The 22,905-nt window shown below is 33.1% G+C and overlaps 1 protein-coding gene across 1 annotated transcript in view; it reads right to left on the bottom strand.

The window, feature by feature from the left end:
- LOC123671138 (choline O-acetyltransferase) overlaps positions 1–22,593 on the bottom strand; it is a 109,794-nt gene extending 87,201 nt beyond the window's left edge. Inside the window, exon 1 of the mRNA XM_045604833.1 lies at positions 22,432–22,593. The gene's annotated coding sequence lies outside the window, so the exon portion shown is untranslated. The remainder of the gene's footprint in view (positions 1–22,431) is intronic.
- Positions 22,594–22,905: the final 312 nt, after the last annotated feature.

Here is a 22,905-nt window from a genome sequence, read left to right as displayed (position 1 = left end):
TAGTCCTATTTTATTTTGCCCATTAAAAAACTTAACCCCAACATTTCAGGTTTCACCGTTCGTGTTATTGTGTTTACGGTAGGGCGAATTTAATATCACTACGGATTTGTTATTACCAGTCAAATCAGAGCTCCCCATGACTCAAAATAAGAAAAGTATATTTATAAGTCTTGAATAAATAAAATAGATCTCGTTTGAGAGACGAGCTCTCAAACAATATTCTCAAATTGATATTCTTTATATGAACAGAACCTTCGAGGTCAAAAAAAAAAATAAGCGTCATCGTTAACTAAATCTAGGACTAGTTGGGAACGTAAAACTAAAAATTTAGAATCTAAAAACTACGTATACTTTAAGTCTAGGAAGTATCACAGTAGTGAAAAAACCTATAACTAATATCACGATAATTTTGGCAGAAGCTGTATCACTAAAATTAAAGGAATGTTTTGAAGGAAAAAATATATAATTTAATATATGAAGCGCTCTTTTCGAGTGTTAGTCGAAAGTAAATTACTTTTTAAAAATACGAAGGTTCAAAGATGAGACTCATCACAGAAGAATTAATACTTATATGATGAATGGTCTCATGAAAATTGTATTGTGAAAATGCTATTTGAATTTTCAAGGGATATACTTCTCCGTTAGAACAAATGTTATCGCCATCTACTGGAATTGTTTCGATCAGATGCATTTTATTATCTTTATCTCTTAAGTATGGACATATGATATCAAAAGGTGATTGTGGAAAAGAGACCATTGACATCAGAGTGAGATCAATGATTTGGTGTTTATTTATAGGTTATTACCACTGTTGAAGAAATATTTAATGTTTGTGTGTGTATTTGAAAACTCAATTAGTGAAATGAAGAATTAAAATTAAAAAAGTGCCTTCTTTGAGTACAGCCTAAAGTTCTGAAAGACTATTAATACATTTATACATATAGAATGAACGAGATGAATGTCGATATATGAATTCTTATGATTTTCATTCATTTCATGATTACTTTTATTTCATTTATTACTGTTTTATTTCTCGATTTATCTTTCATTTGTTTAATCAGATAATTATAATCTGTCCCGGGAAATGCAGTGCTAGAGCAATTTCATTTGAAGAGGGACATCTTGTTATGGAAAATTTACAACTGTAGAATCATCCTTTCAAACGTGGTGGAAACCATCTCAAGAATCTTAAATGGCAATTAGGGCCGAGTAACACATAAATTTGAAGGTTTTGCTTTTCTTTTTATAAAAATTTTGAACATTTTCTGTTTGGCTTTTGATTAAGTGTAAAAAATTCGTTGGTAGTGATATGTGAATATCATCAAGATATCGAGGGTCGGAAAAAATTTAAATGAATAAGACTTTCAATTGTCTATTTCATTCAAATGTTGATTATTTTCATTCTGAATCTTTTTGTGGTGAAAATCTTCTAGACGATTAGGTGGTGTTCATAATGCGCATTAGTACCTATATATCGAAATAAGAGGTCTTATTATTATTATTACCGAATTAATTATTATAACCGAAAAGATGGAGCTCTACCACACCCTTGAGTTCAAGGTGGTAAGTGATTTTATATATAATCTTCCTAGATCTCCTGAATTGAAACCTCTAGATATTTTTTTTTTATTGATTTGAAAGTGTCATGTTTAAAATAAGTTTGAGGTATATTCAGTTTTTACTACCAGAAATATGGTATAAAAATTTGAGGATTTCATTTTGTCACCTCGTAGTTTCGAACTCATTTCAATTCCATCATCAGCAGGGCCCGCTATAGCATTTTTGCCGCCCCGGAAAAAATGACGCCTTTGCGGGTTTGGAGATTTGTACTACGCTTTTTATTGAAAGTATTTTAGAGAAGGAAAAATTTGTGATTCGTTTGATAATAACTGAAAGGGAAATGATAACTGAAATTAAATTATAGAATTAAGTAACAATAAAATAAATGCTATAATCAAGGCAACAAAAATTTAAGGGTCATTCACTATTCACGTGCTCTACCGAATTCTAATGAATAAATTTAAAACTATATGAATTGACTTCAGGTATCAGATTCTTCTGCTGAGTTTCGACATTATAAAACTCTTGAACATTTCGTTTATTTTTCTTTGAGATGATTGAGTGATTCTTGATACAAAGATGTTCAAACTTGATGAATTTTATAAAAAGAATCATGTGTGAAATTCATTGAAATAAAAAAAAATATTCAAAATATACTTCTACGAATCCAGATTCCTCGGCAAAAGTATAAAATCCCGCCCTCCAATATTTGCCACACTCTAGAGCGGGCCCTGCGGTTTCAGCTTCTTCTGAATAGTTAGGACTGTATAAAACGCTTGAACATTTCGTTTCTTTGTAGATGATTCAATGAAATGCGACAGAACCATTATTTTAAATTCGAATGCGAATGCGAATCAGCACTAGTTAATTTGGTTGTGAAAAGTCATCTGTGAAATTCGTTGAAGTTAAAAAAAATTGTTTGATACATTTTTCGGAAAAACTAGAAAATTCCACCCTCCAATATTTGCCGCCACGACAAAATTCAAGTTTGCAGGCCTCTAGAGCGGGGCCTAAGTTAATTATCAAACACTGTTCGATTTTATAAAAAAGCGAATAAACCTCATGAACTCAAAATGAAATTGGGGGCAACGAAGTCCTAATTTTTTCCAGACACAAAGCAATTTTCTTCCCCGTCGTTAGCCAGCGAAAAAACGTTCCAATCTAACACTTTTTCCAACCCTCGTAATGACAAACCGGAGAAGATTTTCTATCGGCGCTGATAGATGACTTGGGCTTTTAGAGACGTGTTTCCTGATTGCCTACATTCCTGGATTATTGCCCGGTCCAGATAAGATCGCTAGACGTATCCGGGTACAATAGTCGGCTTCCTGGCTTACTTATCCGACAAGCCGTATAACGGCATCGTAGTCCTGCTCTTTCAACGGGATGTACAAGGATCAAATTTGTCAAGGGATAGGATGAGAATCGGCTGGAGAAGGCGCAGTTAAAAGAAAGAGATACAGGGAATTTTACATGTCTCTCGTGATCGTTTTATGTAGATATTTTTAACCGTTCGCTGAATGTCTAAAGTATTATTTTCATCGAAGCGATTCCACGTCAGATCGTTATATTGATTAACCAAACTTTCAGAACTGCAATCTAAACTGAAAAATTTTAAGGAAATATGTGATGAATTGAAATGCGGCAACATAATAGGTACAAGTTGTCCTCAGAGTGGCAACTTGAGAGTAGGTACTAATGAAAATAAAAATTTCCAGCAAACATAAATCTCGAATTTTTTCACTTCCATGACAAAGGGTTTTACAGATGGAAAAACTGACACGTTTCCTTACAATAATTCCAAAGTGTAACTCAAAACAGACACACAGCAGTCATTAGAATAGCTGTACAATTTAATAACAACTTTAAAACTATAATGAACACAAATTGATGCTGGATTAGGTAAAATGCTGGATTAAGTGAAGCATCAATTTTGCGTAACAAAATATACATATTCGACTGTGTACAGTGCATCCCATTTTGGGTGAGACAGTCAGGTTTCTCGCTTGTTATTTAAGATAGAGCCTTGCGGTTTTCACGTTCCTGTCCTACTTTTTCGTGAAACTCAAGTTGGTCTAATCAGATTTTGCATAACTGTTTCCGTTCAAGAGATACAGGGTGATTTTGGAAATTGATACTTTTCGGACCACTCCTTTATCTCTGAAATTATTAGAAATAATGCTGAACTGAAAACTACGTCTGAATCAGAATTCTGCGTAGAATCCAGTGGCGTACTCAATATATTTTTTCGGGGTATGGTTTTGAAGATTCAACACAAACCTATATTTTTTTTAATGGAACACCCTATATATCATTACTTCGTTGAATTCGTTATTTTTTTCCCTTCAAAATGATATATGATACTATGTAGGTAGGATGTTCAGAAATGTAAAAAAAAACACTAAAACGTCAAATAATGAAGATTTTTTGTAAAGTGGCCATTTTCTATGTTTCAATAAGAGGATTATTACTTTCGATTTTTAAAAGTAGTAGGTCATTGATGACACAAACATCCTTGATGTTATTATGGCTACTATGCATTTGGGACCATTGTTTTATCAAGTTGGCATTGGAGGGAAAAAACCAACCTGATCTAGCTGTCATCGCTATAAATTATTGTTATCATTATTGATTCTTCTTTTCTATGGGAAATCCTTTGCCCATTAACAAAAAATCATCATTATTTGATGTTTTAGTGTTTTTTTAACATTTCTGAACATCCTACCTACATAGTGTCATATATCATTTTGAAGGGAAAAAAATAATAAATTCAACGAAGTAATGATATACATGGTGTTCCATTAAAAAAACATAAGTTTGTGTTGAATCTTCAAAACCATACCCCGAAAAAAAATATTGAGTACGCCACTGGATTCTACGCAGAATTCTGATTCAGACGTAGTTCTTACCTCAGCATTATTTCTAATAACTTCGGAGATAAAGAAGGGGTCCGAAAAGTATCAATTTCCAAAATCACCCTGTATCTCTTGAACGGAAACAGTTATGCAAAATCTGATTAGACCAACTTGAGTTTCACGAAAAAGTAGGACAGGAACGTGCAAGCCGCAAGGCTCTATCTTAAATAACAAGCGAGAAACCTGGCTGTCTCAACCAAAATGGGATGCACTGTACACAATATTTGTGTGGTTGGATTGGTGAATTTATATAATTTAGTGAAGAAAACTTCACACTTTTTTATGAAAAGTATTTTAGGAGATGAAAAATGTATTTGAAGTGTAATTATTTTTTTTTTCAATTCAAATTTGAATCGAATAGAATGAAACAACCGGCTGATTGCTGAAAATACATTATTTTTTAATTGAAATAAATGTTGCAGATAGTCTCGATGCAATGATTTTTAAGATTAGTGACTTGAAAAAAAAAATAATATCCGAAATTCGTTGGAATTAAAAAAAAATTTTAATGCATTTTTACAGAAATCCAGATTCCTCGGAAAAAGTGGATAATGTCACCCTCCCACTTGGAAATAGTGAATTGGATATATTTCTCGAATATTTTTCATTCCATTCTGAGAAATCAACATTCTGATCGAATAATTGAAAATAAAAATGATCCAGAAGCCACCCTAAGTGGCAATAAAATTCGACAACGTTCAGTGAAGCCAAAAAGTGTAATTTGATTCTGATATATTTCTTTAATTGAACAATGTTTTTAAACCTTCAGTTATATTATTTTCAAAAGAAAAACTAGAGTTAAAAATAATTATTTATCAAGTTGGAATATTTTCTACAATATGCTGTGAAAAACATTCAATTCAAACATATACAGAGTGGGCGAATTTCGATATTTTAGCATTAAAACTTTTAAATATGAGGAGATCAAAATCTATAACCCATCCTCGTTCTATTTTTCTGAGAAACTAATTGATGAACTTTTCCACGGAATTAGTAATCCAAACCCACCCTGACAATTTCAAGTTCCTAGCTGTTATTGTTTGTGAGCTATCGTGTTTGAGGCAGGCCGGGTAGAATCAAAGGCCTAGTTAAAAATTTTCAAATTATGAAATGATACAGCGATCTGTTAGGAGAAGAGCGCTCAAAATATCAGTATCGTGCAGTTTAGATCTTCGAGGAATCCCATCTCGTCCTATTTCTCTTCTGTTGAACTCTCATGTTACATCTTCTCCAACACGAAGGACTTGAAATTCGATTAGAGATAAGCAACTTGGCATATGTAAAAAGGCGAAATAGGTCGTTTATCGTTCACAATCGAAAGAAGTATTTCTCTCGAGGGTAACATGGCACTCGACGAAATTGAAAGTGTCAATAGGTTCAGTCTGACAATAAGAAGAATAGCTCCATATACCAGAAATTGGAAAACGGCTCCAAAACGAAGATGTTTATTGTATTACCATAAACGTATTGTTAAAGATCAATGAGGTTTGCTGTATATCTAAGAAAAACATGAACATTCCATGTTATCGAATTCACTAAATTAAATTACCTATATCTAATATATTTAGGTAAATTGAAAAATCACCGAAATCACTCGTATTGCATTGATCAAAATTTAAGTGACTTAATTTCCAAAAAAATTTTTCTGGAACAAAAATGTTTTGTCCTCTATATCTATAATGATGAGTTTAGTTACTACCATTCTGGAAGATTTTTTACTAGGTGTGATACAATTTGAGAAGATTATAAAAGCAATACTGTTTATTATTTTTTCCACAGTTCTTATATCATTGTGTCATTTAATCATGAAAAGATACACACTTCAACAACGATTAGAAATTGTAGGATTGTTGCATCAGAACAGAATTAATGCTCATTTGTAAATACTGAGGGAAACTTAGGAAGGATACATGGACAAAATCATTCAATTGATAAAATCACTATTCGTTGCATTGCAGATAATTTTGGAAGTGGTTCCAAGTATTGCTCAGTACCTTCGGATAAACCAGTTCTAAATTCTCACGATAAGATAACTAATACTCATAAGACTGTCAACATGATAGACAATTTACTGAGGGCTGATTTAAACGTAGTTCTGCAACCAGGAAATCAGGGAGCCTGGTCCTTTCTGGCCTACATTGATTGAAGGTCAAAGAGGACCAGGCAGATAGAATGTAGTACATTCTATCAACGGATTCCTGGATTAGATAATCCAGGAAATCAAGTTTTAATGTTGAAAAGGAACAAGACGTTCCGAAACGTTGGCAAAATCATAATTGATTATTTATTTCTGTCCAAATTCCTATGACAAATTGCTTAATTTTTAAAACATGGACGTGAATAGTACAGAACAATCCAAAAAGTTTCTTCGAAACTGTGAGATCTAAGAAATATTTGGATCTTAGCAAGAATATACTACACCTCCTCACTGGATTCCTTACAAGGCATTGCTACCTCTGGAAGCAGCTCATGAGAATGAGTCTAGCGTCTAGCAGAAAACAAGAAGAATTATATGGAGAGGAGGAAGAAACTCCGTATCACCTGGTGATGGAATGCCAAAATTGCTTTTGACAAGAGACTTGTGAGGGAGTAATCTTCCTGAAGCTATCTCAGATACCTACTGGAGTTCCTTAGAACTCTGGAACAGGAGGGCGAGCTGCAGACTACAACGACTACTGGCGAAAACAGCTCTGATGGGGGGGCACAATAGACCATAAGGTCGCTGAACAGTTAAATCTAATATAATTCAATATTTGCAATACTTTTCCATCGGTACTTCTGCGAGCACTCTCTAGATTTTCTTCATTGCGAAGTCCTTAAATTCCTCACCATTCTGATTGTGCATATTGAATACCCAGTCCGTAAATATTTTCGCCAGACCCTTGTGGAGATCACTATTCATCCAAGAAATATAATTTGGCCTCACAAAAACTATATACTGTAGCCATATATACTCTTCGTTGGATTTAGTATTATTTTCCTCGATTGATTGTATTGAGCTTTCACTATCTACATACTTTAACTTAACTTGACTTTATTTGAGATATTTATTGTTTCACCCGATATCAAGCTACTTATTATAACTCAAACTCGATAGGTACGAGTCGCACGTTATATATTTCTGCAAGCTACTAGATAGAATTAATTCAAAGATATAGGTGAATTTGACATTCATCTCCTAAGTTTTTCAATATATTCAAGAATGGTGGGAAAAGCACGAAAACTTTTTTCCAAAATTGGCTGAAATGGCCTAAAATTTTCCATCAAGGCCAGTATATTCAACTCCTGTTGAAAGATTTTTCAGAAAAATTTCCCAGAGCTGCTCTGACTCTAACAGAAACCCCCAATAGATTAGGTGGAAAATCTATAAGGTGCTTTATATATCTAGATCCTGGATGGAAAATTATGTAACAATATTCACAAACTATAAAACTGTTGGGATTTTATGAGATTATTCACAAACTAAATTTTTTTATATTTTGTTATGTTTTATATTGATTTTATCAGTACATTTTAAAATAATTGATATTTTTGATTTTTATTCTAAATAATTTTCATGAATAAAAGTGTTTTCGTCAATGAGGTTCCTTCTCATTTCCTCATTTTTATATTGATGTGCACACCAGCTTTCAAAAACAGGGGGGCCAAGGGGGAGCTGGTTTTTTTTTTGGGGCCAAAGTAAATCGAAATGATATGCAAAAAAATATATTTCTGCTGATATTCAAATAATTTGAGCCTTAGTTTGTCAAATTTAAGAGGGATGGGTAGGGCCCACCCATTTCCCCCTCCCTAGCGTCGCCACTGGTGCACACTGCACAATAACACTGCTGAAAATCATTTAGATTGATGCTAGAATGTATTGTATTTCTCAAGTGTCTATGTACTTGTTAAATGACTTGACATTGGAAACTACTACTTGACTTGAACTTGATTTGATTTCAAGTCAATTTGTTATGTCATTGGCAACAGGATGTTTTCCCGATGCATTTTTCGCCAGCAGTGCAATTAACGCTGTATTTTTCTATAATTACATTCCTGTAACGAGAAATTCCGAGTATGGGGAAAATATTATTGCAGAAAAACCTCTTCTCTTCCAGCACCAATTCCATAGCAACACACCAAATATCAGCGATATCCACCCCTCCCCCCACGAACGTCACTGTTCAGCGTCAGGTATGAAGGAAAAAACCACTCGACGACAGCCGCAAATTAGATTTTTTCTCTCGTTGAAGTTGAAGACGGTCGAACGCCGAAACTGAATGTCTCACGTTTTTCATTAGGGATAAAGATTGAAATTGCGAAGGGGAAGAAGGAAACAGTTTTATTTTCCCCGAGCCGTACGGGAATTAGTGTAATTGGAAATATAATGAATACGGAAACGAAAAAGTCTTTCCACTCATCCATCTGTCTCATGTTTCCGCTTTTTCAAACGCTAACGCTTTGTCGGCAAGACGATGTGTCTTACCGATAGGTACTTTGAAGTTGCCGACATTAATCCGAGAACGTGATACCGTTAGGATTACAAAAGTTTAGAAATTCGTTATAAAATGAATATTTTTCTTGTGGTCTGCTACGAGAACTTCGCCGAACTCCAAACCGTCGATATTTCTTTCCAAGAAGTTCAAATATACCGAGTTACATAAGAAGGATTTCAGAGTTATAAACATAGATAGAGAAAGCATCATATGTCATTTTCAGTTAGCAAATTTTGTCCTCAACATGAACTTTCAAATTTAACATGAAGCACGCGGAAATGAAAACATATCAGTGATACGATATTTCACTCAATTCGCGAGTTTCTCCACAAAGAACGCACTTCTTATGTCCCATAGTGTATCAACGTTTCATATTATCACAAAATATACTGAAATAAATACTTAAATATACGACATGAATAGGATGACACTAGGAGAGCAATAGTTGCCAAACCTTGGATTTCAGCAGGTAGAAAATAATAAAAATTTTGCTATACTATACTATAAATGTAGGCTTAGTTAATCGATCGTCTAGAGGTATGATTCGATTACCTGGCCTTTCGTCTTTTTCTCCGTGACTTTGTGGGATTTGTAATAATTAAACTCTTTTGAATTATTTACATCTATTTACAAAGCCACATACAGTACAAACTCAGTATTGAGAAGATCCTAATTACGTCTCAATTAACAAGTTTCTCACTACGGTACTGAATTTCGTCTTTAACTCTAGTTTTAATTACTCGAAACGTCTTCGATATGTCACGTCTTCGTCTTATTACAAGTTTTGGTCGTCTCGTCTTTAACTTGTTCGCGACTCGTCTTAATCTAGCCCGCGAACCTTTTTTTCGTCTTACGTCTTAAGTTGACCGACCGAACTTGACTCGTCTTCGACTTAAGTTAAACTGTACTGTCTGTACCCGTCTTCGTTTAATTTGAACTGTGCTCTCTGCCGATTGGAACTACCCTCTCTCGAATATATACCTCCCTCCTCTCGGTTTGACAACACCCTTAGGGGAAGGTACCATCCCCATGTCCAATAAGGGCTTTTGCCGTACCGCCCCCAAAGATCTTCGCGGATTCCTGGAAATCGAATATTCTAGAAGGACTAGAACCTGAGAAACAGATGTAACACATCTGGTACAACCGTCTTGTTCTAGAACTTTCCCAACCCCAGTAAATCTCTTAAGTTTTACAACCGACATGACACATTCTTCGACACCCCGAAGAATTACACATACTTTTTACATTATATGTACAATAACAATTCGTTCCCCGTAAATCAATTGAAATTGTCATGCCCTCGACACTAAAAGAAACTAATAGGTCTCCAAGCATCCGGTTGACCATCGCAATTATTTACAGGGAAGAATAATTGGATCCTACATAAATACGACTATTAGAAAAAATATCGGATTCCATATATTCCATTTTGCATTTTTGAGAATAAATCAGATAAATATATTTCAATCAATATAATATATATTTATAATGATATAGTAAAATTATGGTTTCGAAAATATATGACAATCCGACAACGTAATCTAACCATGTTGGGACATGTAAAAATTGCGTATACTCCCTCTATCTATGTGTATTAATCTATGGAAAGAAAACATTTGTAGTCTTCTTGGGCATCAAATAATTTTGTCACAATGGTCTCAATTGATAGAGTTCGACTTATCGATGGTGATTCCTTGTTAAAATTCAATGTTGTTCATCCAGTCCAGCCGTAAACGGAAGAACCTAAAAATTTTATTTCATTTTTCAGATGAATTAAATATGTCGTTGTGAACAACTTTGTCTTTTTGAAAAAACTTGCCTTCTTGCCTTCCTCACATAAAACAGTATTCAGGATGCCGTTCTAACCTTCTACAAATCTTCCACTGATATCGATTGCTATGCAAGAAATTCGATGGTTTCAAAACAGCGATATATTTTGTGCTTAATACAGACCAGTTGTTGACATCAACGTTTAGATGCGTAGTGGAAAGATAGCTTCGTAGAGCTAGTTGTCTGAAGCGCCCATCTTGACTGTCACAATGCTTAGTATCGATTGATCGTTCTTCTTCTTTCTTCACTAATTTCTCCTATATACACACTAATCTTTTTCTGTTTACACACATTTCATCGATATTGGAATATAATTATCAACACGTCGGACACACGTGATAAATTAACTAAAATTTCGATAATTTTATTTTAACCCTATAAGTCACTAACACCGAGGCTAACACGATGATGACTTGATTGATTCAATATCGAGCCTTTTTGTAAAACTTAACATTCCTAGTAGTAGCAATAACCAAAAATATTTGTACAAGTGAGGTTTTCCAAAAAAATAAAAATTTTGTTCTGCAAAAATGTCGTAAGAGAAAACATCAATATTTTTATCAAGGAATGCGCTTCAAATATAGTTATATTATTGGCCAAACTCATCAGCTAGTGAATAGTAATTATGAAATATTTCCAATTTTTCCTGTTTTTTTTCTTCATCAACACTAATACCATCGAATTATACTACATATTTCACCTTTATTTTCCCTAGCGAAAATCATAAAGCTGCAAATTTCATTAGAGCTCCATATAGCCACAGACCACAGCAAAATTAATGCTCAAATAATGATCTCCGTGAAAATTTACTGCAAAATAATATCCCCCAGTTAACAGAGTAATTTTGTTCCCCCTGTATACTTATGTATAGTTAGTTACCTATCCACCCTCCTCAGCCAATCCTGGTCCCCCATGTTATTACAGCCATAAATGTTTTATATTTCATGTGGATGCCCCCAAGCGCAATTTTTGACAGGAAAGCAGAACCGTACACAGACTAGATCAGGGACATATACACCGAATCCACAAATTTTAATTTTGATACACATTGGAAAATCTTATTGATATATTCAAACTAATTTCGATATATGTCCAATAGGCAATAAAATTCTACGGAGAAATATAAGATTCTTAACAAGCTTATGATTTGTTTAATTAATTGAAATTTAGCATGGATATATTCAGGTTGGTACATTAAAGCTTTGCAAGCTCAATTTGTACTTTCAGGCTGAAAATAACTTACTGTGAAAGGCTACTTTTTTAGGAGCAGGGATCGAAGGTAAAGTACCACACCTATCGATAGAAATTTTTGTTTTGCTCATTCATTCATCCGCCCGATCAATTGAATTGAATATTTCATAAAGTGCTTGCTGAGTTTTTCCACGAACATTTTTCCTTATGAATTCATAAGATGGTGAAAAGAATAATATTTACTTGGAATATCATAAAATTCAACATCTAGATGCGTGTTTGAAATGTTCTTGCATACATTTTTCTCCAATCAATAAAATTTTCACGATAGGCAGTGAGTTGTGCAAACAACTAACGCTATTCATCCAGTTCATGACATGACTTATTTATTTCATGAGTGTTAGTAGTTCTTTAATTTTTCATTTTTAGTTTCAATTAAAAATCATCGCTTAGTAAAATGAGATACATAATTAATCCTCGAAGGCCTTGATGTCCAATGAGATGAGGCGAGATTTGGGAACTGCAGTGATAGGTTTCGACCAGTGGCAGGTACTCTGTAACCACCCCTTCTGCCACTATGAAAACCAAGAGGTCTGACAACTCAGCTTCAACTATTTTAGGGATTTCACAAACCATATCAAGTTACACACTAGTAAGGGACATGGTGATGATGATGACGATCCAAAGATTTCTATTAGGTATAGTGGAATACATAAATGGACATCGAATTGATATGTAGTAATCGACTAAAATAGTGAACCACATAATAAACTATAGTGAAAAAACTTTGTAACAATTTCAATACATATCCAATTTACCTGTGTCAATTTCTAGGAACTAAAAACATTCTCAGTAAAAGTTTATGGGAAATTTCTCAGAGAATTCAAATGAAGTTACACCATTCCAAAAGCTTACTTCAAAGTGAGTTTTTCACCCTTCGAAAATTATTCCTTTCCCAAAAACATCCACGTGCACAATAACCGTTTAAGGGATAAACTTCCCCAGAACCCATGACTGGTTGCCGCAGAGAAAGAATACAAGCTTATGAGAAGCATCCGTTGTTACTACCAGGGTGCGTGATGACAGATACAGGACATTAATATTCATAACTGGGGCCCATTCTTTCAACCCCTATGTAGGGGTGTCGTGGATAATAGCTAGGAGGAATAGTCCTGACGCCGTCATCAAAGTACAGAGATGGAAAGAGAAGTTGAAGGTGGAGGATCGGGGGTTTCAAAAGAGTTTGCTTTATTAATATTACTGATAACTTTCATTCACGAGTGATATATAAATATTATCATATTACTTAGATAACATACCCTTATATCCATAAGGGTATAAATATAGAAAAAAAATTAAGAGTTTTTTTCTATATTTTCTGCCACATGCAAAATTCTGATATAAATAATACTATAGAAACAATATTCGAAACAAGACTTCGAATAGGTCACACCAAGCTAACCCACAGCTATCTGATGTCTTCAGAAAATCAACCCAAATGCGAACACTGTCACAATACTCGTCTAATAGTACGAGAGCTAGCAACGTCGGGAAAACAAGCATTTCAGGTAGGCTAGTTTTTAGATATGCTATCTCTCTCACTCCCCCGGACGTCATACGGGCTATCTGGCTGGCGGTAGTGGTTGCGTTCATCAGTGCGCATCCTACCTGTACAGGTAAAATATCGATTTTTCAAATCATTTTAAGAAGTTTTTTTTTTTTTTTATTATTTTTATTGAATTTTTCGCAACATGAATATATTATTGCCAGATATTTTTATCGTTGTTTAAATTGTGCCAGACGCTAATTTTGAATTGAAAAAAAAATTTTTTTCAAAATATTACAGTATGGCTGAAATTTTTATATGATGTTATTTAAGTATCTAAAAACCTTAAATTAATTTGCCAAACAATAATTCGATTGTTAAACCTTCAGCCAGACCGATCTAAAAGTAAAAAGTGATGTGGTACCATTTTGCTTGGTATAGGAATAGTTGTCGAATAAATTACAGAGAAAGAATTAAAAACTATTGAATTAATTGCGGATTAAGATAGCATTAAAATAATTATTTATTTTTGTGCAAAATTAAGGTAATAATCTATCTCAAGGATGAAAGTAAACAAAAATTATATTTTTTAATCCATAATTGTGTCACAAAAAACGGAGGCATCTTGATAATTATCATCATCTTCATCACTACTGTCATTTTCATTGCCATCGTCGTCTTTTGGATTATCATCGTCTTGTAATAAGCTATTATCTGTAAAAGAATGAAAAATTTTATAATCTTTCGGCAAAGAAATTTATTAGTATTTTATTTTCAATTTTTACCTTCAATGATAATGTCGGCAACTAATGATGGTATCTGCTCTCCAACAAACCAGATAAATGGTACATTCAGCATTGATCAAATCATTTGGCTTGATTTTTGAAGGTAATTTTAATTTGTCCATTTTTAAAATGGTGTTCCGCAGGACTAAAGCTACTTTATCAATAAGCTCATTTTCCTCGAGTCTCGTCAAATCATTTTCTTCTAATAAACTACAATCTTTGTGCATGATAACTTTTTTTCTATTTTTTGAAATAATTTCAATTGATTTTTTAAATTGTTTAAATATATTTTCCTCAAGATAATGATTTGTCATTAAATTTACATCTGACTGAGACTGAAGCTTTAATTCATTATTGTATGTATCACAAAGAGAAGATAACAACACACAATTTTTATTGTTGATAACTTCTTCCTTTATTAATAATACAATTTGGTTGAAAATGCACTGGTGGATACTCCGATTGTCATGCCAGGGAGTTTGTGGATTATCAGCAATAACTTTATTATAATCATTTAAATATCCCAATTCACACGAATGATGATAAAAAATAATTTCTCTTTTTGACTGTAAATTTTCTATTTTGTCTAACAACTCTTGATTACTTAATTTTGTCATCCACTCTGCTATTTTTTTATAAATATTTGCATCATTTGAGGAGTGTAAAGTTTGTTGTTTACCTTTTGATTGCTTGCGATCTTTTCCACAAAAAAAACAAACTCGTTTAACACCTGAATTTGTTTCTATATTTACCACACTGTCAGGCTCAATAATTGCATTAGAAGTGTCAATTTCTTGGATAACAACTTCTGTTTGTGAATTCTGAGACGTATTATCTGGCAGGATTTTGCTAACATCTACTGCCGTATTTGATAACGAAGTTGAACTAGATGTGCTGGAAAGATCTACTGTTGACGAGAAATTAATTTCAGATAAATTACGATATTTTGTCATTAGAGCTGTAAAACTGCTGTAACAATTTCTGTGATATCCATCAGTGTCATTAACTTGCTCCGGTAACTGTACACTATTATATTTCAGTTTAAAATTTACACGTATTTGTAGAACTTCTTTACACTTTTTTAATTTATCTTCAACAAAAGTTATTATTTTTCCATTTCTGTCTTTACAAAAAACACATTTTAATTTTTCGCTAGCCATTGTAACGCAATTTTGTTAAAAACATTAAAAATAACAGCAACGAATACACCAATGTGACTAAACTGACGCCATCTTGATTACAAACAGCTGCTGTCGTCTATCTCGCTTGCGCAACTAACACGTGATTGTCTGTACTCTTCCAACATGCCCAATCACTTTTCACTTTTAGATCGGTCTGGCTGAAGGTTTAACAATCGAATTATTGTTTGGCAAATTAATTTTAGGTTTTTAGATACTTAAATAACATCATATAAAAATTTCAGCCATACTGAAATATTTTGAAAAAAATTTGTTTTTCAATTCAAAATTAGCGTCTGGCACAATTTAAACAACGATAAAAATATCTGGCAATAATATATTCATGTTGCGAAAAATTCAATAAAAATAATAAAAAAAAAAAAAACTTCTTAAAATGATTTGAAAAATCGATATTTTACCTGTACAGGTAGGATGCGCACTGATGAACGCAACCACTACCGCCAGCCAGATAGCCCGTATGATGTCCGGGGGAGTGAGAGAGATAGCATATCTAAAAGCTGGCCTACCTGAAATTCTCTCTCGAAAACGTTGCTAGCTCTTAGACTATAACTGTTGAACACCTACTATCCATCTGCCCATATTACGGAAATGACCGACGTCGACTTGGGCTGAGAGAGAATCTTGGAAATATCCTCAATTCTCAAAAACAAATTGAATTAGCTCTTAAATTCCTCAAAGAATGTCAACTTTACAATAATATATGAACTTGTATATTCTCAAATTTTAGTTCTTTAAGCTTCGAATACTCAGATTTATATTTAGAATAAGTTAATGTGTACTGTACCTCGTGTCAATGACCTCGATGTCGAGACACGTTAATTAATAAATAAAAAAAAAAAAAAAAAATCGATATAAATATTGAATGTAACTTATTTCTGCCGACATTTGAAAAAGGTAATGAAAGTAGAATATTATATTATTTATATTTGTTGGATATAGGTATTCGATAAAACTTATAATCCACCCCAGGTCAGTGGGAACGTATCAAATATGAAGACATTTCTTCATTGGAAACAAAAATTGGAACTGTTATTTATTTTTGACCACATAAATCTATATCTTCACTCTTTTCCAGATATTGTATAACAGAAAAAGATTGGAAAATGAACAATTCCGTCTATTTGGTAAACATATCAGCTGAGTGCTCACATTTGATCTTAATGACACAAGATTTATTCATATGAATGCATATCAGTTCAATAAATATGGTTTGTCGATTTATTCTACTTTATTCATTAAAAAAGATTATATAGAACGTTAATTTTTTTCTTATCAGGTATAATTTACAATACGATTTTTTCCAGTTATTCCAATCGAAATGAAAAATTATATAAGTTGGTTGTAATTACATAGTAATAATTATAATAATATGTTTGATCATAATAATAATATTAATTAGGTATTTACGAATTTTTCAAATTTGAAATTAATTGAGAAACATGAAGTGAATGAAGAATACACAAAAGGCATGCCTCATTAAAGCTAACCAAAATAAATTAATTAATTATCCAAAGTTTTATATGATTGGGTAAACGGTTAATAAATCGAATAATTAACATAAAAATGAAAAAACGTTTTGAAATTTTGTATTTTTCAATACAATCTTTCGTCAACAGTGTCCCATAATTCGAAAAACTTACTGAATTCACAAACCTACAACTTGCATTTGAGAACAACGCTAACTGAAATGAGAGTTTCTGTGATGATTTTAACAGAGATATCAATATCAACAGTAGTAATTGATCGCTCTTCTTACTCTTCTGTGAAATAGATATGCAAATCATCATTTACAATTGAGAAAATAATTCCAGAAAATTTGATTTTGATGTTGAGTCTAATCGATATATGATTACTTTAAATCATAAGGGTCAAATGGGTCTAGACTTTATGAACTTAATGAGGATTGTATGGATACAATAAAATCAAATGGATACAAAAATAAATATTCTAAACCTGATGCTCAATATGTTTATTTCAAGATAGTTAAGTATTCCAAAAAATAATTCTATTTGATTCAACAGCGGAATTTATATATTCTTTCATAATCTTTTTGGAATGTTACTGTTTTTCAGAATATAAATATGAACGTCGATTTGTTGAGCAAAGTATATCAAGTGTCATTTCATAACATTTATTGACCCACTTTCATGTATTCTCGAATAAAAAGGAAAAATCAAAGGGGGAATTCAAGAAGATTATTATGAATCAATTCAAATTCGAATGTAACTAGAACGATTTTCTAATGGATTATATTTAATATACCCAGTCATACCTAGCATTATCCCATCAAAACAAGCCTTAATTGAATTTAATATACAGTAGTTCTGTGGAAGACTAATGGACAAAGGAGCATATCAATCGATAACAGTGCACGTGCCTTTAAAAGGACTCAATGGTCTTCATAATTGATTGGGATATCTGTCGCATTGCATGACTTGGGGATACTTATTCGAACTGTGTCGTGAAATATATCATTGATAGTGATTTTTTTAGTTATTCACTATACTCGTAAATTCAATGTGGTCGGATTTTTCTTTTTTCTCACTCATTCAAATGCGTTATGTCCATATTCTCTCTTTTTACCGTTCCTTAATTTCAATATTTGAATCAACCTTAGCGGATATTTTCTTTCGAATCATTTATTATCATTTTATATTTCAATTCGAAAATCTATTTTGTCGATACTTAATTTTTTTGCTTTCCGGTATTATTTTCTCTATTTCTAACCTTAGTATAATTTAAATTAATTTATAATTAAATTGAAGATTACCTCTTATGAGTAAGAAATCCAGGTTTTTGAGCTAGAATCACCAATTTTTTACTCAATACCTAATATTCTACAAGCCAACATCGACCAAAGAGGAACACCAAGACAGATCTTCAAATTGAAAACTGAAATTGAAACTGAACCATCCCATTCCCAATGGTAACTATCATAATTTGAATAGAGTTTGCCTCGTGAGATATTCAAAATTTATATATGAAAAGTATAAGTGCGAACGATTGCGTAGCTCTAGTAATGTAAGCACACGAATATATTCATGATGCATTCTTACACATGTGTATTACAGCGTTTTATCTACATAGGACTGTTCATAATGATCACAACGTTGTGATTGACTTTCGTGAAACTAAACTGCAAAGTTAGATATTAATGGCTTTGAGATCATCGAAATATGTTTATTATTAGGTGTACAATTTTGCTTTCGCCGTTTTGCAATAGATGGATGTAGCGGTAAGTAAAGTAATCGAAATAAAAAGGTAGATCGTAGATGTCATACAATAACATAATGCCATCGAAATATTAATCGATTTGTGTTTCATCATGAAGTTATTTTCGATTAAACATGTCAGCTTACGAACCAAATTCTTGTCATTTGCGGGAGGTTTTATTTTCTGCTTCAATATCAGGCAATATGCGGTTGAGGTTCATCGAATACTCTCAAATACCTGGTGGCCGCTATTAGTAAAAGAACGTGCCTATAGTGGCAGTTGCGCAGATGGAGACATTACTTGATCAAGACTCGTATCAAATGCAACAAGAATTGGCAGAATCATTAGTAGGGACGCAACAAGCCATTTCAAAACACCTGAAACTCATGGAAATAATTCCGAAACAAGGACATTGGGTGCCGAGAGATGTTGAACGGCGTTTGTTTGCTTGTGCGCAGCTGCTTGCAAGGCAATGACAGAGGGATTTCTGCATCTTATGTGACTGAAGACGAAAAATGGGTTCATAACGATAATCCCAAGCGCAGAAAATCATGGGGATATCCCGGCCATGCTTCCACATTGATGGCCAAACCGAATATTCAACGTTCTAAGGTCATGATCAGTATTTGGTGGGACCATCTCGGCGTAGTGTATTATGACATCTAAACCGTTTGAAACAATCATAGGCGATCGTTATCCAATGCAATTAATGCGTTTGAGCCTAGCATTGAAATACTAACGGCCGCAATATAACGAGATACATAATGAAGTGATTTTACAGCATGACAATACTCGACCCCATATTTCTAAAGTGGTCAAGACATACTTGGAAACGTTGAAATGGGAAGTCCTACCTCACCCGCCGTATTCTCCAGACTACCACTTGTTTCGATCAATGGCATACGGCCTGACTGACTAGCACTTCCGGTCTTATGAAGAACTAAAAATTTGGATCGATTCTTGGATCGCTTCAAAAGATTCCAACGCGATATTCGTACGCTGCCCGAAAGATGGGAGATTGTAGTGGCCCGCGATAGACAATACTTTGAATCAGAAATGTCAAACCAGTTATTTAAAGCCTCGAATTTCGGAAAAAACGGCGGAAGCAAAGTTGTACGCCTATGTACATTGATGAAACCACCTGACGTCTATCAAGTTATTTTATAAATACTACCTCTTAAGTAAAAATTGGCAGATATTCCTATATAGAAGGAGTTCCTTTAGTGTCTGAATTCTTCGCCGAAAAGAAGCGTTACGTAATGAAATTGAGTTTCTTCATTCCAACGAACCAAATTTATTGGTCAAATAGCTTTAAATGAAGCAGTCGTAGATGAAACTCTTGATTAAATCTTCTCTGAACCATGTTTTCTTGCGAAAATTGTATGAAGAAAATTGTGCCTTTTGAGTCATACGTTAGACAACAAGCAAGCGCTCGCAGAATATTTCAGATCATTCTACGTCTCCCTCCTTCTTTCCAACATATGTATTCTTCAAGCTTAGTTATAGCAGTGCAGTCTGAAACGGAAGGCAATTTCAGAGTTAGGGGACCGACGATGGAACATTTCCAATTTAACGAAATAGTCAAGACGTATTACTTCCAGAGTGTTCCCTGTTGTACGATACGTAAGAGGAAATGATGACCTAAGGTCTACAGGGAGCCGTTTCTTACACTTATGCTTCCCATCGGTAACGCGGATGTATAACTACAACTTCTAATTTAGACGTTTGAAATAGTTTGGGGTGAATTTGGTCAGTTGGACTTTGGGATTAGTCTGGTGTGAAATGACGTTTTGTGGATGCAAAATTCTTAATTAGAGGTAGAAGCTCTCTTAGAAAACCGAATTCCACTTCGGAATTGAACGATCGTTACTCTGTTGTTATGCAAAATGTAAAGATGCTACTGTGTAGCATCTGAACAGGTTGTAATAGATCTCCTTTCTTACTGTTCTGTGAAATAGATATGCAAATCATTATTTGCAATAGAGGAATAACTTAAGGAAATTTTAATTTTATTTTTTAGTTGATGTTGATTCTAACCAATATATGATTACTTTGAATTATAAGGGTCGAATTGTTAATCATAGTTAGTCCTAGTTATGTGTGAATTTGGTCAGTGATGAAGTGCACTATCAACTTTGGTATTAGTCTGGTGTGAAATGACGTTGTGTGGAGGCACAATTCTAAATTAGAGGTAGAAGCTCTCTTAGAAAAGTGAATTCCATTTTGGAATTGAACGACCGTTACTCTGTTGTTATGCAAAATGTAAAAATGCTACTGTGTAGCATCTCAACAGGTTATAATAGATCTACTTTCTTACTCTTCTGTGAAATAGTTATGCAAATCATTATTTACAATTGAAGAAATAATTTCTGAAAGTTTAAATTTTATTTTTTAGTTGATGTTGATTCTAATCAATATATGATTACTTCGATTTATAAGGGTCGAATAGTTAATCATAGTTAGTCCTAGTTATGTGTGAATTTGGTCAGTGTTGAAGTGCACTATCAACTTTGGTATTAGTCTGGTGTGAAATGACGTTGGGTGGATGCACAATACTGAATTAGAGGTAGTAGCTCCCTTGGAAAAGTGAATTTCACTTCGGAATTGAATGAACGTTATTCTATTTTTATGCAAAATGTAAAGATGCTACTGTGTATCATCTCAACAGATTGTAATAGATCTCTTTTCTTACTCTTCTGTGAAATAGATATGCAAATCATTATTTACAATTGAAAAAATTATTTCAAAAAGATTTAATTTTTTTTTTGTTGATGTTGATTTTAATCAATATATGATTACTTCGAAATATAAGGTTCAATTCAGAAAAAATGTTTCTCTATTTCAGTATCATAATGAGTTCATTACAGTTCTAAAAACAGTGCAGTAATGATTACATTACATTACAGCATCATTTTCAGATATATTTTTCGTTTTGTGGTTGTCTATACTGACCAATCCTATCAAATTTCAACAAACATCGATAATTGTCAATATAATATAATTTGGATAGAGTGAAATGATTTGCAACAACATTATTCGCAAATTCTTTCAATTCTGAAATCGATTTAACACCAAATCAATTTCGTCAGACATAATTCACGAATTTAATGCGTAATAATTGTAAATTATTTCGAAATTCGAAACGTACGATTTATATTCAAATTTCGTAATCTGTCAATTTTGGTAACAGTCACGCCAACTGCCAAAATACAATACAAAAATCACTAGGATATATATAGTTTGAGTTTTTTATTGAATTTCGGTAATATGTCACAAAACTATATAGAGAAATAGAGAAAATATCGTCTAATATTTGTTGCAGAAGGCAATTCCAACATTTTTTTGGAATGAAGAAAAATAATCGGATGAAATTCTTAATGAAGAATGAATATATACATTATATATCTTTCAGAACAAACATTTTCTGTTTTATGAATTTTCACATAAAAATATTATACAAAAAGCTTTGTCAAAAACTGAAAATCTGGTTCTTCTAAAATGAAAATATAAACGTGAAAACCTATTTTGAATTCTAGCATGTGGTAGAAGCGGACGGCAAATCAGAGGAACGTTTGAGATTCTTCACTCATTCTGAAAAGTAGTGGGATCTCAAAAACGCTGAGGTAAAAAGAGTACGTGGTATGAATTCTTCTTAACAACTTCGGTATAACTAATCTCTATAAAGCAATAAGAATTAAACCCGATGGGCCAACTTACCCTTATGATCAACTAGCCCCAGTCTTCCATATTTGTTTCGAGTTGTCAGTATATTTCGATGAGGAATACAATGATTTACCTTATACACTTCTATACCCGGTATCCAGAGATCAATGGGATCTCTAATCAGTTCAATAAAACTAGCTTTATATTGTTCCGACACTATATAACTCCACATCCCACTATTTATTATTAACGTTTGCGTTGCGTTTCATATTCGAAAATAAATTTTACAATCACTACTTAATCGATTGGTCTTTCAAATGGAAATGAAAATGTTTTTGAGTATTTTGTCCCCCTCACGAATCAATTTTCAATAATAAGTGAACAAAGATATGTATGAGTATGCCAACAATCTTAATTAGCTACAGTAGAAACAACTCGTGAAAATAATGCAGGGTATCGCCAACTGACTGCGATATTTACGATTAGGTTATGTTACCTCTAAGAATGTTTTATGATACTTTGTCGGTA

Source organism: Harmonia axyridis, chromosome 1 (assembly GCF_914767665.1).
Source record: "Harmonia axyridis chromosome 1, icHarAxyr1.1, whole genome shotgun sequence".
NCBI lineage: Eukaryota > Metazoa > Arthropoda > Insecta > Coleoptera > Coccinellidae > Harmonia > Harmonia axyridis.
This window is presented reverse-complemented; position numbering and strand designations above follow the sequence as displayed.